General features: G+C 42.7%; 1 long non-coding RNA gene across 1 annotated transcript; it reads left to right on the top strand.

Moving 5' to 3' along the window:
• Window positions 1-7,726: 7,726 nt before the first annotated feature.
• LOC135287901 (uncharacterized) lies at window positions 7,727-17,343 on the top strand. Its single transcript, XR_010351348.1, has 3 exons — window positions 7,727-7,799; window positions 14,723-14,827; window positions 17,251-17,343. It is a non-coding gene; the product is annotated as an uncharacterized LOC135287901 (long non-coding RNA).
• Window positions 17,344-18,071: the final 728 nt, after the last annotated feature.

Genomic DNA, 18,071 nt, shown 5'->3' with positions numbered 1-18,071 from the left:
CACAATAGGATGAATCTGGGTTTATACATATATTTTCCTCCCTTCAGGTAAAATTTCACTTTGCATTGACCTTCTGCACTGTTCCTCTCTCAAAAGCAGTCTCCAGGGCAGCATCAGGGCTCACAGAGCAAACAGACACTGCATTGACCCTGCAGACTTTTGCCATTCATGCCCCTCCCTTGGGGGTTTCAGAGGTGTTTCAGGGTTTGCATCCTTTCCTTGAGACGCTGGCACTATTAATATTCCTGATCATAAACTCCAGAGAAACACAAACAAAGCTCCCACACTCTCAGAATAGCTCCAGTGCTAAATATAGGGGATTTTTATGAATCTATTTGCCACTTCCATTAGTCAGGGCAGAAATACATCACTGTAAGATGTCTAAGCATTTTGTCATTGCTCACTGGCTGTATCAAAACCTAGTCTAAGCAGCTATCACTGTATTTCTGATTAATATTATAACAACCACTAGCTAATCACAGAGTCAGCAGTGAAAACTGCTGTAATCGTTATCTTTCTGGCTAAGTAACTTCCCCATTATTTGTTGTATACTGCAGATTTTGGCACGTGGGGGGTTCTTTTTTCTTCTAATGTTAAATGTGAGATTTTATCCTCAAAGGAGTGATTATCTCAGAGCAAAATTGGCAAGGTTAAACACTATCTATAAAAAACATTCAGCAGTGTGCCATGAAATGAATTACACAATATATCACTCATCTACCTGGCTTTTGAAAAAGTGTGAATATTGTGTTTGTTCAGTCTGGGTGAGTATTTTATATTAGGCTTCTTTTCCATGAAGGTAAAAATGACCTTGGTCATTAGAAAGCGAAGATATATTGAACCGGATAGAATCAACACAGTTCCATTTCATTTAGTCCCCTCTAAAATTGAAAGAAGAGAAATACAGATTGAATTTATTTTACTGTATATTGCCTCATTTGAACCTTAGCAAAGCACTAGCCACTAAGGAAAGCCCTTTCCCCACCTCCCTTCCATAATCTCTTACAGATGGCATGTTAAGGAAATTGCCTTGACTTTATTGATTTTTTGCTATAAGGTTCAACTAACAGCTGGTGTGTTACTGGGGAAATATATGCTGTACTATAGTTAAAGGAAGGTAGCTCTTTGACCTGGCAGCTCTGTGTACCTTGACATTTTAAAATTCCAAATTGGTGTCTTTTTTTCCCTCTTAGATATTAGTAGATCTTATCTTTAGGCCCCTATTTTAAAAAGCAGTATTATATCAATCTGAGTATTTTACAGAACGGAGGAAAACAGTATCCTCCCAAGACAGAAGGGCACAGGCAGAAAACTAGCTGCTATATTCTGCCAGGTCACCATAATTTTCCATTTGTTTCTTTCCAGAAATATTTATTTTGCAGATATTATAAAAAGGCCAGTGTGTGGTGCTGCATGCTACTGGCCTCTCACAGCTCAATAATTCATCAGCTGAAGCTTCAGACATCTCCAAATTTAAATTTCCTGTTCAAGTGAAATGATCAATGTGCACTCTTTCTTCTCTCTATTTTGATTTTAAGATTAATTGGTGTCTTAAAAATTCTGTGGAGTAGTTTCATCTGGCATGAACCACTCTAGTTCTAGTGGAGCTCAGAGTCCACCCATTTCTACCAGCTTAGCAGCTGGCCCTCTGAATGTGAAAATCTACATTATCACCTGTTTTATAGGTGATAATTGCTGCCTAAGTACTGCAAGAGCAGGATATTAGCACTAGTTCTGAGAAACTTCACAGCAGGTCAAATTCATCCCTCCACTGAGGAGCTGGTGGCACATCTTCCAACACATATCATCTCCTCAACCCCATAACTCCCATTCTTTGTCTCCTCACCATAATGATCCTTTTCCTGCTTCCTGAGCAGGTTGCATTGCAGAAATGAAAACCTGGCTGGGAAGCTATTGATGAAGCAGAATTAAAGCATGAAGCACCCAACTTGCAACTCCCACAAGACTTCTGAAAGTCAGTGTAAATTGTGTGTCTCTTTTGGCCCAAATATTCCAGAGAAAATGTGTTTTTATTTGTTTGTTTGCTTTTTTAAGTTGTGAGAAGTGTAGAGTTGCCTACAATGTAACGTAACCTTAAAATATTTCTTGTTCTCATGATCCCACATTGTCCCCCACAATATTTGCTGGTGTTCCCCTGGAATCACTCATATCTCCACTCTCATTTTAAAAAAATACATTATTATATTTTACCACTGGAGGGTTCAAAGGTTGAAGTCTCTAAACTTTTATGCTTTTTCTGCCTGTCTGTAACACATTACAATTTAAATTAAGTTCATCTTCCTGTGGATGCTTGTTTTAGCTCATTGTTTTTTGACACTTTGGCTAAATTTTCAGAAGAGTGCTTAACAGGGATTGATGCAATGCATGGAGCTTGTAGTGAGATGGGCTGTAGGGCTGGGAAGGAACAGATAATGTGAGCCACGCTCCTGTGTGTCAGTAGCTTGGTATTTGTCACATGTTACTTTGGGGTCTGAACCCACTCCCTGGGAGGATTTCAGTGGGATGGATTACAGTTCAACATTGCATAGGTATACTGCTATTGGACAGGTCTCCACAAAAAAACCAAAAAACACAAAACCAAAAAAAAAAAAAACCAACCAAAAAAAAAAAAAAAAAAACCAAAAAAAAAAAACCACAAAAACCCCATCATATCATCATATATTAGTGGTGTAAAATCTCCTAAGGGCCTGATATGGAATTCTTCCATTCATCAGTCAAATTGTGCCGCTAGTACGGAGTGTGGCTGACCTGGCCCTCTGTCAGGGCCAGATTCAAAGGCAGTATAGACAGCAGTGTAATTCAGATGTCTTGGCCTCCTTCCTCACCTCTGCAGCAGAGCTCAGCACTGCAGAGCTCACTAGCACCAGCAGGGAGAGGCTTCCTATTTTGGATATAAAGCCTTTTTCACCCCCATTAATTCCCTCTACCATGCATTAAGGAAAAGTTTTGCAACCATTTGATCAGGTGCTCCCTTGCTGCTCCAAGGCAAATCTTGGGTAGTTCCCAAGAACAGTCTGTACTCTGTGACCTTCAGCCATACCTGAAGTTTAACTTGAGAACTTTTGTTGGCTCTGCTGATTTCTCTAGCAAAATCCAAGATGAGAAAGAAAACCTTCAAGGTCAGCATGTGTCTCTCCTCACTCAACAACTTCCTTTCCTTCTACCCAGCTTCCATCTTTGTCCTCCTCAATTGCTCTAGAGCTTGAGTGCCTCACACTGCTACAGGTTTCTTTTCATCCCTTCCCACTGAGCAAAATTTTATTGCCTTAATTCTGCTGGTTGACTAACTGATCTACAGTGAGATTAAATAACTCCTGCAAGCCCTATAATAAGTCAGTAGCAGAGCAGCTCCCAGGCTCAGCTCCCATGCTGTCCCTTCCTCCCAGCCTCCTCTACAGACCAGCTGCATACAGCCCTACCAGGCTCCACCAGCTTCATCTCACTCAAATCTGTGCATATGATTAGTTTCCAATTAGTTTCCCTTTTCTTCTGCCAGCACCAGTGGAAGTCTCTCCATACCATTATAAAAGGAAGGATTCTTTTGAAACACTTTTTAAAGCTGCCTCAGACAATATGATGCTGCCTGGATATAGGAGAAGGATTCACAATTTTGTCACCCAGGAGCCCAGACACAGAGGCCACTGTGGCACCCTCATGTCACCTTGTTGCAAGACCTCTGTGATCCCTCTCCAAGAAGAGCAAATGCCAAATAGTAGGAGCCTGGCTGGTTAAGGTTATATTACATTGTAGGCAACTCTACGTTTCTCTCAACTTTAATAAAAAAAAAACATTTTGCCTTCCACATTTACTTTATCTCTGCCTATTTGTGATGTTTAAATGACATATGACATTGCACCAAAATTCTGCCAGTATGGCTTTGTTCCCCTCCTTCCACAAACCCTGGCAGACTTTGAAGAACAAGGAACCCAACTCCAAGAGCTGGAGCTGCTGCAGGCTGTGAGATTCATGTGGCATTAGATCATGTTAACGTTAGGTATAATCCAGTACAAATCCTCTTAGTGTCACTGGCACTGTAAGGGCTGTTATAATTGCTCATAGCTTAAAACAATTTTGCAGCTTTTCTTCACCTCCGCGAGTCGGTTCCAATTAGAGGAAGGGAACTTTCTGAACCTGCGGAGTTTCTATTTAGGACACAGCCCTGTCCTGACAACACGCTGTCAGGCCTGCCGAGCAGACAGGAAAACGTCCACTGTATTACAGAGACGTGACAAAAACAGAGGGAGAAGAGGAACATGTGTGCTCCAGTTTCTTTCAGAGTCTCTCGGAAGCACCTCCTCGGGAGTTTTTATATTGCCTGACACGGCGCTGGCGGGGCTGCATGGCCTCCTTCTGCACCTCCTGTTTTTCAAATAATGTTCCTTTTTCAGAAAGTTGGAGGAAAGAGAGAGGAGAGAAAGGAGAGCAAATCAAGTGGCAGCAAGGCTGTAAAAGTGCCTTTGACTGGAGGGGAGGCAGGATTTTGAGCAGCGTGAGCAAGCCCCATGGCCCAGAAGCAAAAGGAGTGTGGCATGGAGGAGACAGTGCCACAATGGACTTCTGCTCCCCCACACAGTGGGGTGATGTGGGGTCACCCTAAGGGGAGCCCAGCACCAGGCCACAAAGGTGGTTGTGTGTGAGATGCACTCACTGGTCAGCAAACCCACTGCTACAAGGACAAACACTTGGCCCCTCTGCCCTGTAGGCAGCAACATCCCTCCCATCCACCTCTCCTGTCCCTGGTGCTCACAGCTGCATGTGTCCCATATCCACAGGTGAGCAATGGCAGGAGCAGGATGGCTCACCTGCTCCAGGCTTGCCAGGAACTGGCTGCCTGAGCATTGTAAGCAAAACAATGCTTCCTACCAGGCTGTTTAGCTGCCAGGGTCCCTGATGCCATCAGTGTTTTCCCAGGAGTGAGAAGAAGCAAGCACTGGCTTTATGTGAGGGATCAGACAGCTAAAGAGAGCACCTGCCATATCTGGGTGTGCCTCCAGGGTAAAAAGGGAAACCTTCTGTTGCCACATCCTTGTTTTCCAAGGAGCTCATCATAACAGCCTCCCATGCTCTTAAAAGAGTTGGCAGAAGGAATGACCATAAACATGACCCCATCACTGGCCAAATACACTATTTCAGAGAGCTCAATCTGAGGCCAGCTTTGCAGTAGAAGGCTTGAAGTACATGGGAGCTGAAGCTTTGTTCCAGACTGAAGGTGTGGTGTTTGAAATTGATGTGCCTCCTGAGAGCCTGGAAAACAACAATGTGCCAAGATATCAGCTGGTTAAGTTATGCACAAGAGTGGGAACCAATACAGCAAAATCAAACAGGAAAACTTTGTCCTCCAATGGTTTCTGCCACTTTTTTGCTGAGAGCATCTGCTCTCTCTCTCTCTCTCTCTCTCTCTCTCTGCTTTGTCTGAAATAGCTGAAATAGCTCTGCACCAATTTGGTTAACCCAGAGCAGGAATGCTTCTGTCAAGGTGTGCTGATTCAGTTTGGTGAAAGGTCCAGTAACAGGGGTGACAGAGGAGCTCATGCACCTGGCACCAGGGATAGACAGAGTGAGGAAGTGGAGTGGGACACAGTGGGGCAAAACTCCCCATCGAGTAGAAACAAGGGCCTAGAGTGGCTCAGCCACAACACATGCACAGGACAAGAACTGCACAAGTGAGCAGGTACAAAGTAAATAAATAAAGACTCAGGGTGTGAGATCCAAGAATAAACCAAAGATTTTTGCTTTCTTTTCTTCCTTCCTCCCTCCCTCCCTATCCACCCACCCATAGTAACAGAAACACATAAGAGGAAATGAATTTCAGGAACCAGGTCTGGAGAGGAAGACTCACTCCTTGCTGCCTCCTGTTATGCTTGGCTCGAGTTGGACGGACACACCTGGCCTTCCAAACAGGCACTATTTATACACCTCCTTCCCCACAGGGCTGTGCTCCTCTCCCCCCACCTTGTCTGCTGGCAGCCTGCCAGGGCAGGGTGGAGAAGAGACCCGGGTGCTGTGTGGAGCAGCCTTTCTGCTGCTAGCACGTGAAGCAGCCAATCCATCACCTCCCAGCACTGGCTGAGCCTTTCCTTCTCCAGTGCTCCTGATGCACAGATGTGGCTGCCGTAGCTAAGCTGCACCTTCTTTCCCTCTCTCAGCTGCCCTAGGAGCATCAGAAGGGGACCTGATCTGTAGGTGCTTCCCACTTGCAGCAGCTCTCCCAAAGCTCTGATTCCCTCATTTCCCTGGTGCTGGAGCTTGTCCCCAGCCCATGGTACCTTTCACTCTCAGGTGACTTATAGCAAAAGTAAACCTCTCTAGAGGAGACTTTGGGATTTGGATACCCCAAATTGAGGGTATCATGATGGTTTCAATGCTGTGCAGCAAAAATGGAGCAGGTAACTCAATGCAAGAAAAAAGAGAGGGATTCAGACCTGGAAATACTAAGACAAGCTAGGAAATACTAAATGTGGCCTGTGGGACAGGAGCAGAAGAGAAGCAAGTCAATAGACACAGTCAGCTTCATTTCTCCTTGCAAAAGAAACTGGCCGAGTGGAAGTACAATCTAATTTACCTGTACCACTAAATCTACTTTCCTGATGGTAACAGAAGCCAGGTTTAGAGGTTTTTCATGACCAGCAACAACTGCAGTGGAGACATTCATCAAGAAATGGAGCCACTCCTCCACACTGAGTTTGTGCCCCATGCTCAGCTTCCCTAAGACTTCAGAACAAAGTTGGCTGAAGCTGTTTCAGCCTCTGCATTGCAGCTGGTCCAGCATCAGGACCTTGCTGGTGGATCTGCAAATCCTGCTTGATACAGCAACCAGGAAAATTACCATGGGGAAAATTAGAGTGTAAACCTGCCAAGCCAGCAGCTAGTCAGCAATATGTGCCCATTCCTACCTTATAGTACCTGCAAGGTGACATCTCCATCAGTGGAGGAGAGCAGTTCAGTTTAATAAACCAAACTGGATGTTTCAATCACCTTGCCTTCCTTAGCAGTCATATCTAGCACTAAAATGAGAGCATAAAGAAATAGCAAGTAAATTAAAATGACCCAGCTCTATGACGTTGAGAAAATCTGCAGTGGAGCTCTGACTTGCTGACATGCAGAGCATCCTCAGCTCCCAGTAGCCTCTCTGGGTGTCTGAAAGCATGCCATGATAGACAACAAATTACTGGCTTCTTTCTGCACATCTCTGGAGATTTTCCAAGAATTCCTGCAAGACTTTGTTGACTTTGCAACAGAAAAGTTCACTGTTCAGGAAACCAGTGATTCGTTCCGGGAAGAGTTTCCTTCCATAAGATTTGTTAGTAAGGGGGAAGAGAGGCTGAAGATGGCCATGTAGGGAGACAGTTACTTGTATTTGAAACATGTCTGTTTACATGAGCAGGCAGAGTGCCAATCAAGGATGTCCTCATATTCTTCTGCAATTGAATCTTTTTCTTCTGAAATGCATCCTTCCCTCCCGGCTCCCAGCACATCCTCAGCCATTGGGTATGAGATGACATTAGCCCAGAGGATGCTCCCTCCCCTGGTTTCTCACAATCTCAGCTCCATCCTCAGCCCCTTTCAGCATATTTTACACAAGCGAAAGTCACACATGAAAAACAATTTTTTAAGCAGCTCTGTCATTTATACCAACACAGACATGCTGATAAATTTGGAATGATCCTTTCCCTGTGATGTTACAGCAACATGCATTCAAATTCACTTGATAGAAACAAACGTGCTCAGACTTCTGCAAATGGGAGAAAGCTGCCTCTGAAATTATTTCCATTTTCAAGGTCAGTAAGCAAAGAGTCAGTCCATGTTCCTTGGAGACAGCCTCCAATCAGAGAAAACGGTTCCCCTGTCAGCCAGCTGTTATCTGCATAGTCCTTCTCTGCTATTTGATGTGCCACGGGCTTCTTGTCACTTGACTGTGAGATATTTTCATCATTCCTCTAGATGACACCCTTCGCATTCCCTCTTCCCTGGTGCAGAAATCCCAACTTCTAATAGCAGCAGGGGATTAGGATGCACCCAAACCAGCTCAGAATCTTCCTTGTACTGTAACCACAATGCTATTTTTCCAGAACACATTTCCTGTATATCTTACAGCCTCTTCAGCACTTTTTGCTGCAAATAAATACATTGATTGTAATAGCCACTTGAATTTGACCCAGAGGGGACTGATTAGGTTTTTAATGAGCTATGCAGGGCACATTCTCTATTGGCTAAATCTTGAGGTGCTTACTCAGGCAAATCGCCACAGAGGCTGAGGCTGTGTAAAACACTTCCAGATGTGGCCCCCTCAAATTAACTAGAAGACCAAGTATCATTTCAGCACCAAGAAAGGAAAACCATCCTAGCTCACTGGCTGATTTGCAGCCTCTGATCTCTCTTTCCTGATACCTCCTGCCCTAATTGTGAAAGGAAAGTTAAGGAAGCACAGGCAGAGATTCTAACATGATGCCCCCCAGCTGCCAATGTCTCCCACAGCTTGACTCTATGCAGGCTTGAAGGTGATGTGAAGTAGTTTCAAGAATGGAAACTCCTCCCCATGCATCCTTTGGAAAATCCCAGAGTGAGCAGTGTGCCCTCACCAGCCTGTCCTGGGAAGGGTGGCAGAACACCTATTTGGCTGGGAACAAAAAGCTGCTTGAGCACCCTGGCTCTGCTGTGGAGAAGTGTGTGTACATGTGTGTGTGTAGGTTGGCATGTGGATCCCATGGGAATGAGACTGTAAATTCCTGGGTTGCCAAGCACTGGAACAGGCTGTCCAGGGAAGCAGGTGAGTCAACATCCCTGGAGAGCTTGGGTCTGTTTTCTCCACGTAAAGAGAAGGCTGGATTACAGGGTGGCTCTTATGCTTTCCAGGTTATGATTACACCACAAATTTTCAGTGCATTAGAGGCAACTCCCTGATGTGCTTGTTTGGCCCTGGGTCCCCTGCCAGTTTCCATGCAGTGAGAATCATCTCCAAACCCCCTACCACCATGAAGTGACTCACCAAAGGCATCTATCCTCCTTCAGATCAGGGAAACTGTGATATTGCAAGGGACTGTCTCCCCTGTGTATCTGACTCAAGAACCAATGGGAAAGGCAGCTTCTTATATTTACAGGCCTGGAAACATATGTAAATATGGAAACAGACTGAAATATCTCACTTCTCTTACAGAACTGTTTTAATATTGATAGATACCAGGGAGAAAATATTTCTCTTAAGTTAGATCATACAGTATTTCTATTAATATCATGACATATTTCTATATTATCCACGGCTGGATAACTATAGCTGAATAGCTTGCACATAGAGCAGAAGTAACTTCTCTATATGTCATAATTCTACACGTGATATAAACATGACAGAGGTACCATAATACAGTATAAATCTGTTTAACACCTTGTATAGCCTGTGTCTGATTGCCATATATAGCAAAGTGTCATCTTCACAGCTAACACAAGTAGAAGTGTCACGGAAAAGAGCAGTGTGAATAAAGAGGACAAATGTAATATAAGAAATATGGAATATATTAATATGGCCATGAGACACTCAATACAATTGCTGTGCTGGGTGCTCCTCACTGTGATAGCCACTGTTCATCGAGCCTCAGCATTCCTTGAAGCCAATGAAGCTGCTTAAAACAACTTTAACATTGGGACTGCCTCAGAAATGCACAGGAAACTAGAAGAGATATGAATATAGTGTAATGCAACTAGAGACGTAAGCATTACTGTAGTATCAGTGATCTTACTAATGCTAATACTGTCCTGAAGAGAAAAGGGAGAGAGAAAGCTCTCTCCTGTCTTTTTTTTTTGGTGAACAGAAAGCAACAGCTAGTCTGGAAAGTGATGATGAGACTGGTTTCTCTTACTTTTTCTTGCATGTTGCAATTTCCAAAGAGTGGCTGCTAAGTTAGCCCGTGCTTTGCAATTTGTTGTATGAAAACAGCAACTGTTTCCTCATGTACTTACTTTCCTCTGTTATTTGGCCAGTTCAACCAAATCCTGCATTACTGAAAATTCAGATGAGTTCTGGTCAAATAACAAAAACAAATAAATGGGTGTATAAATACTATTGTGAGTAAAAGAGCTAAATTTATCTTTCTTGGATTTCTAGGAAGTCACATTTATTACTGGTTTTTCATACTTAGAAACCTGTTAGCATCGATGGGAATGCTCACAAATCCTGATCATCCTGTTGATTCATGCAGGATTGCCTGTTGTGTTTGGTGAATAAACACATTCTGAAAATGCTCTGCCAACCATCCAGAAAGAGGACTCTGTGAGTGTGTGCTCACTTATGGGCTAAGAGGACCATACTTTAGCTCAGCTGTTTGGTGCAAGTTTGGTGCAGCTTGTTTGGTGCAAGTGCTCTGCTGAACAGCTTGATGCATATCCTTATGTGCAGTAATAATCTTGTTTTTCCTTGTTTTGGTACCACAATGACAATTCAAACAAGTGGAGGAATTAATACAGAATCTCCCATGACTGAAATCATGAGTGGGTCACGAATTATTTGTGTCAAAATGGAAAAATCCACTCTCAGCCTTAACTAAAAAAAACCAGCATTGCTAGAATTCAAAATGAGTTCCTTCTCTTCAGACCCCAGCAATAAATAAGCCCTCTTCTTCCACCTCAGAAAGACATATCTTTCTCCATCATTCTTGGTTTTAAAGAGTTTGACTCATGAGCTAATGTGACTTCAGCATAGATATGGAGGATATTTAGCTATTCTTGTTTTTCTCTAGAAAAATTTTCTGTGGGTCACTGCGGCTTTAATTCAGAATTGTATTGACTGATTTCTTTCTGCATCCTAAGGAGTTGCTAAGCAACATGGATTCTCTCTCGCCATGCATTTGTCAAGACAGTGAAAAGTGGGAAGAAATAGGAAAAGATACACCTCTTCTAATATATCTATCAAACCAGAGAGTATCACTTATTTCAGTATCACACAGACTTAAAATATTGATATATTATTGAATTCCTGAGTGCTGTAGTTGGTTCTAGAGCCTCAGTTCAAAACCAATGAAGGTCTGATTTTTTGTTCTCATTGATGACACACTGTTGAATGATGACTTTCACCCATTAGAGCATCTTTAGCCTATGGCTCATAAATCTGCTCATAAATTAGAAATAGGCAGTGGTCTGTCATGCCAAAATCTTAGTCTGTGCTTCTCATGGGGAGCAAAGGGTTGGGAAATGAAGGCTTGGCTGTACTCAGCCTGAAGCTCTCTGAGATCTTCAAAAAAAGCAAGTCATTACAGGCAGTCAGAACAGCCTGAATGCTACACTTTGGCCCTTACAGACTCTGATCTTATGGCTGGTGAGCCAGTGTAATAACATGATCAGTCAGAGAGGGTACAGCAATGCTGTGATGGTCACCATACACTATACCCTATAAATTCAATGTAGGCACACTGTGATTCCATACTGCTTGAAAGGCCAGTCAGAAGCCTTCATGTGGTCACCAAATATACTTGAAAAAAAACCCATATATTCAATTTTGATGTCTCCAAGACAGTGGTCACCAAATTTTATGGATTTTCTTATTTTCCTTGCTCTTTGGCAAAATGATTCTTTGTTGGGTGGATCTTCACTACACTGCATGTTTCATGTCTACCTCACCTCAGAAAGGAGACCCACTATTTGCCACCTAGTTCTCTTGCTCTTTCAGAGTTGTACTGCAAATAGATCTGTACAAGCAATAAAGATATATTTTTGTTGTGGTTGCTGAAATATTCAGACATCACTTGGAATACAGAGAAGTGAAGCCAAATTTTGCAATGAATTGCATTAAGGAAAACTAGGAAAAATATATTGACCTTTATGTCTTGATATTATGTATAGTCAATGGAACCATTCCTTATTCACTGAGAACAGAATTTGGGCCTCTTTGCTGCACTTGAAAGCCATATTTTTTTCCTCAGAAACATCTATTTGTAACTTCAGTAGACAACCCAAATCTGAGGGCTCTGAAAGCAGGCAGCAGATAAGTGTTATTGATTGACTTTACCTCTGTTGTTTGTTATATAGTAAGCTCTGCTTCTCCTAAATAGCCTTTGGAGGGGCAAGACCAGCAACTCCATTTGCTTATTCTGAAATTAAGATCACAGTAATGTTTGGAATACTTTAACCAAAAGTTGTAAAAACCTGCTTGCATTTCAGAAACTTTGTCAAATGTATGTGGCTCACTCTGTTTTGTGGGACACTATAACTGCAATATTTGGAGTATGGCTTCAGAAATGCATTTATATTATTAAATTGGTTTGTCTTGAATGTATTTATAGCTCTTAATGTCTGTCTCCTGTTGCCAGTCTCACATTTATTGTCAGACACAGGGGTAAAAAAATTTAGTTATATACTGTGGGTTTTAATTATATACTGGGAGACAATGGTGTATATAGATGTATAATTACAAATGTGTACACTGAGTCCCTAACTATAGAGATTAACCTAAAGCAAGTCAGGAAAAGGAAGAATTACATATGACCCCATGTGCAGATCCAAAAGAACTTGAAATGCATCCACTAGCCTACCCCACAGCATGATGGATGAGACAGAGATCCATGCTTCTTTGGTCAATTCAGTGAGGATTTCCAAATTGTCTGGAATTCTTCAAGGTGCAGAAAACCCCACCAAATTTGTCAATCTCAGCTGAAGGACTGTAGACATGTTGAATGGGTCTGTAGTACAAAGGCAATCACTGCACACTGGGAAATTCCCTTCAAGCAATAAATAACAAAAGTTTTCAGGTCTGAAAATATGAATACAATTTCTACAATCTCAGTTCCTATTCTTATCTTGAAAAATCAATATGATATGCAACTCCAAACCCTGCTGAATATACAATTCAATTTACAGGTCTGGTGCAAATTTCTGTGCTTACGAGCCACTCTATTCTCAGAAGGCTTGAATACTCATACAAACAAGCCCTGCAAAAGTGATTTTGGGATCAGGCTGTATTTATTAAATCTCTAAATCTCTTTTTTTCCTTATTTTTTTCAATTGTACTGTCTTGGGCTGTAGTATGCTGGTAATGTGTCTGAGTCACAGTCTCTGTGTATGTATATGTATTTATATATAGCTCACTGTATTTATAGCTGTGAATCCTGAGTCTGGTACAGCAACGCAGTGAACAAAGCAAATTGGAAAAGCACTTTTCTTAAGCAATAAGAAGACATGCTATCAGTGCCTTTCTGCACAATTACTGCCTGCCCCAGGCACTGCTCTAAGGCACAGAGTCAAAGGTTGGCTTTCTCAACCACTCAATAAATACTTTAAGTCTCATTCTTATTGCTACTTTGACATGACAAAGGGAGGAGAGGGGGTAGAATTAATAGGTATGCATTCATTAGAAGTTGTCACTGGAATTCTTTACCTGCTCAGATCATCCTGTATTTGAGAACCTCAGAGATATTTACAAATGCTACTGAATCATGTCTCACCACACCCATGAGACTTACAAGCCTGATCTTTAAGCCAACAGTTGTCTTTCCATGAATGTGCCTGGACTTCGGCTCAGTCACTCATTTTTAAAAGCATGTGCAATTTTACAGAAAAAAAAATTAGTGGGGGAACTTAATTGACTTTACCAGATTCACACAGCAAGTTGTGCCAGCTAGGAAGAGTTGTATCCTGACTTCTGGTCTGAACTTCATGGCTGGGTTGATATTTGCCACCTCTCCTAGGAAAACAGACTAGGAAAATAATCTGGTTCAAAAATCATACTAAAGTCCCTCTTCCCCAAGGTAATTCTTTAAGATCCCCTATCTGCTGATGTATTTGAAGAGAACCAATTTTCTGTACTTCAGTTTAAACACATTAGTGGAGATATCTGTCAGCCGTCCCTATTTCCTGAGAAACAAGTTATGAGGAGCTGTTGCCAGTCAGTAAGAACAATGGTCTGTTCAGTCATCCTATGTCAAATGTGAAAGCTGAAGTAATTTTACCAATATTTAAAAAGCAACAAAAGCTGCCAAACTTGGTAGACACAGGATGGAAGATTTCAACTTCAAATGATGCGAAAGAAATGGATGATACTGTTTCCTTTGACAACAAAACAGGGAAAGAGAAACTGCTTTGCAACAGTGTTGGTAATATCTTGTAGCACTTGCACACTGGGAACTGCACACCGCAATGAAAAAGAAAATTCATTAAAACATTTAATATGCCCTGTTCTTTGCACATCATGTTTACTGTCTTCTTTTTCTCTCTATTCATAAATCCCAGAATATACAATAATGCAAAGACCATATCTCATTGGCTATGGATGCAGACCTAAACCCCAACCTCATATTTCCCCCCAAGCAGAACTCTGCATAAAGCTTCCTGGAGCATGGCTGTATCCCAGCCAAGTGCTTTGAGTATGCCATGGTGTTGCATCAGCGTGAGAAAGAGTGGCTGGTATTAAATATTTGTTTCTTTTTCTGCTTCTCAGTGACAAAAAGTTGCCCTCTGATAGTTCCTTGAAAATTCAAAGAGAAGTTTCTATCCTGAAAATAAACGGATTGGTAGATTTAAAAAAGAAATATATTTCATTTTGGAGCTTCAGAATGTTAAGCCAGATTTCTCAGTATAAAACCTGCTATGGAGCTACTGCCATAATAGACTCAGAATGAACATATTTCCCAGTTCAGTTCATTATAATTCTTCCCTTCTAAACCTTTCAAAATCACAGATGTGTGTGTAGCTGATGAATGTGTACTTTTTGCTTTTTTTGCAGAGGGGCTTGCAGAATTTTTAGGATGCAATGCCCTTCGTTGTCACAGAGTAAGGAGCTTCCTGCATAGAATATAGCCTCTAAACTGAGTTAAAGCCAAATCCAGAGGTAAGAGCCTCAAAGCAGCCTCTCTGCTAGACAACAGTCTCCACCAGCAGTGTGTCCATGGCCTTCTGTGCTGCTGGCACAGGGGCAGGGGCTGCCTTTGAGTCACCAACTTGCTGTGATGTTCCTCACTGTCTCTGCACCACGTAGTCATTCCACAGCTTCTCTGAGCAATGCCACTATGAAAATGTTATTATGAAGATCCTTCACAAGGTACAACAGCTGCCTTAGACCCGCACTTTGGTAACATAAATCTCATTATTTACATAATAGACTGTTCTCAATGCACCAAGACATATATGTGTGTATATTTCTACACGCATGTGCATCTGGAGGTACAACATCTGCACCCGCGAGGGTAAGTATTTTGGGGTGCAGTCTGAGTTGAACTGCATTAGCCATGTGTGTCTACTCTCTTTTATGTGTGCCTGCAGCTGCAGCTGTGTGCAGGAGTTGCTTTGGTTGCTCCATTATGTCTAGGGTTTGACCACTGTGCGAGGCTGGGCCCAAAGTCCTTTGAAGTCAGTGGGAATATTTTCATGGAAGCTGCTGGTCTTCTGGTTTGCTTGATGTGGCTTTGCAATCAGAACTGACATGGAGAAGGGGAGGCCACTGCACAGCCACCAGGGTGGATGTCACCCCAAACCACAGCCAACAGCACAACGAGACTGAAGGAATGATTGCCGTGGAAATTTCCCAAGAGGCAGAGCGGGTTTTTTCCAAAGTTTTGGTCTCAGGGATTTACTGTAACAATAACCATGAAAAAAAAAAAAAAAAAAGACAAAATAGTTCCTGCATTTGTGAAGAAGGAAAAAGCTGCATAAAGAAATGCTGGCTCCTCTTCATATCTCTCAGTGGTGGAAATAACCTACGATTTTGCTCTGTGACCTTCCCATGAACTTCCTTTGAAATCATAATTCACCTGATATCTACAGCGACTGCTGCCTTCCACCTCTGGCCTCTCAGGAGGGGAGAGATGTCAAATTTTTCCTCTCTCTTGGTCTATAGAGATGCATCAATCTTTTTAGGGACTGTGGGTGCTCCTCACCCAACATTTCTGTGCAGCTGGAGCACGGGGTGAAAAGGGTGGGAGAAGACATCTGGTGCAAAGTCCCCCTGCAAGCTGAGCCACCTCCCCAGAGCTCCTCCTCTGTGGGGAGCACCAGGAAATTACTGGCAAAAATCAGTGCAGGTGGTCTTTGGTTCTGCCAATATACAATCTACAGCTCTTCTGTCAGCACTGGAGAACAGAGTCTGCACACTGAGAAAGTGCATCATTATTGCACATATTTTTTGTTTAAATCACTGCCTTTCTGTCTGGCCAGAGAGCTGCCAGTGCCCACTGGCATTGGAAGAGATAGAGAAGAAAACATTTCCCCTCTGACTATGGGAATTTCCCTTTGTTTTTATCCAAAAGCACTGTAATAAATTGGAATGTGGAGGGAGGTGGATTCTCATCTCATGCAAAACCCCCTCATCCTTTGGCTTCGTTGAAGTGGCAAAAGTTCACATCCACTGAGGACGCTGTTTGAGCCTGGCTGATCTCACAGCCAGAGCAGATCCCCTGGCACAGGGGATGAAAGAGCCTCCTTCAGTGGATGCTGTGGGTGAGCTGCCATGCCCTGCCTGCCATCTGGGCGCAAGCTACTGATGGGAATGTCCGTGCCCTTCCCCTCTGACATCAGGAAGCCAGACGAGGATTATGTGCAGCAAAACTTTGCTCTACAAATGCGTGTCTCTTGGCTTGTTACACTGATGAGTTACGCTTGTGATTTGGTGCAAGCCTACCCTGTTTGCTCTCGGATTGCCTTTAAATGCTTCAGGCTTCTAATTAACAGCAGCAGCAACACAATGTTGTCAATATTGGCGCCACTCAGCTGCCATTCTGATGCCAGCTGCTGTGTGTGGATCTCAGTGAGGACATGGAATTCTGGGCACCTCAGCTTCCCTGAGAAAGTGGTTGATATATCAGGATAGATGATATGTCACGATAATGTGATGGGTGACAATAGCAGCCATACTGCTCACTGTCAGTGTCAGTGCAATGGACAGCAATGATGAGGATCCTTAGCAGAAGTCTGGGCATAAGGAATGTAACCTGGGAAAGTCCTTAATTAGGTGCATAAGTTAAGGTCATAGTAGAAGTGTGGAATATTTCAGAAAATAAGAAAATAAAGCTGATGGGAAACTTCTGTCAGCTGCCTCCTTGCCAGCTTTAGGAGCTGGAGAATTTCCATCTGCCCCTGTCTTCCCTCACAGGATGCAACGGGGTCTTACAATAGAAACAAGTACAGATTGATCAACATAGTCCTCTGCATTTTCACTCTGTATAGCCTTGTTATCTTTTAACCCTGCTGTATTTCTGATTTAACAATGGATTCAGAATTACTGTCATAACTCACAGCACCTCTTGCCCTGGCTTTCAGTTTGCCCCAACAGCTCTGCCAAGCATTCTGGAGAAAAGGGGTACCTGTGCAGCCGTGAGGGTGCCAGGAGGGCACATTCCCCCTGGATCTGCAGCACCTGCTCCTGTGGTCAGCCCTCTCTGACGCTGGGAGTCTCACCAGCCCTGGTATGCTCACTCACTCACTCCCATGACTAATTGTAGTTCACTCCACAAGGATTTAGCCTTGTCACCAAATTTACTCCAATTCTGGAGGGCCGATGGCTGAGACAATTGTTTTGCTTTGTGGGTGGCTTCAATAATGCCTCATACTGGCTGCAGAGACTCAGGCTATTAGGAGCTGGCCCTACCAGGTTTGTAATAGTTGGGTGGAAGAGACAGTATGAACTAACTCACTCCCAGAGTGCATTCAGTGCATCACACCACATTATCTCCCATTTTCAGCCATTTGCTGCTGAAACCTTTTCTCAGGTAGTTCATTAAATATTAATATGAAAGGTCCCAAACATCTCTCTTATTCTCCTTTGCTGAAAGAAATAAATAAAAGAAAATTATTAAAGTGCTTCTCTTCAACCAGTGTTTTCTTTTGGAAGAGAAATATTTTATCTAGCCACTGAGACAATAATTTCTATTTTCAAAAACAGGAAGAAAAGTATAAACATTGTGCAGCCAGAACAAATAATAGAGGGGTTTTGCCAACTACATTCCAAAATGCACATACACAGTATCTGTGAACAAAACTGCTACAGCTTCTGATTCCTGACATTCAGGACTGTCACACCATTTATTTTAGGCTTGAGATTTATGGAACATTAGTGATGATAAAGACCTACTGCTAGTTCC

The sequence above is a fragment of the Passer domesticus genome, chromosome 1, assembly GCF_036417665.1.
Source record: "Passer domesticus isolate bPasDom1 chromosome 1, bPasDom1.hap1, whole genome shotgun sequence".
Lineage (NCBI taxonomy): Eukaryota > Metazoa > Chordata > Aves > Passeriformes > Passeridae > Passer > Passer domesticus.
The sequence above is the reverse complement of the archived record's forward strand: the minus strand, read 5'-3'. Positions and strand labels throughout refer to the sequence as shown.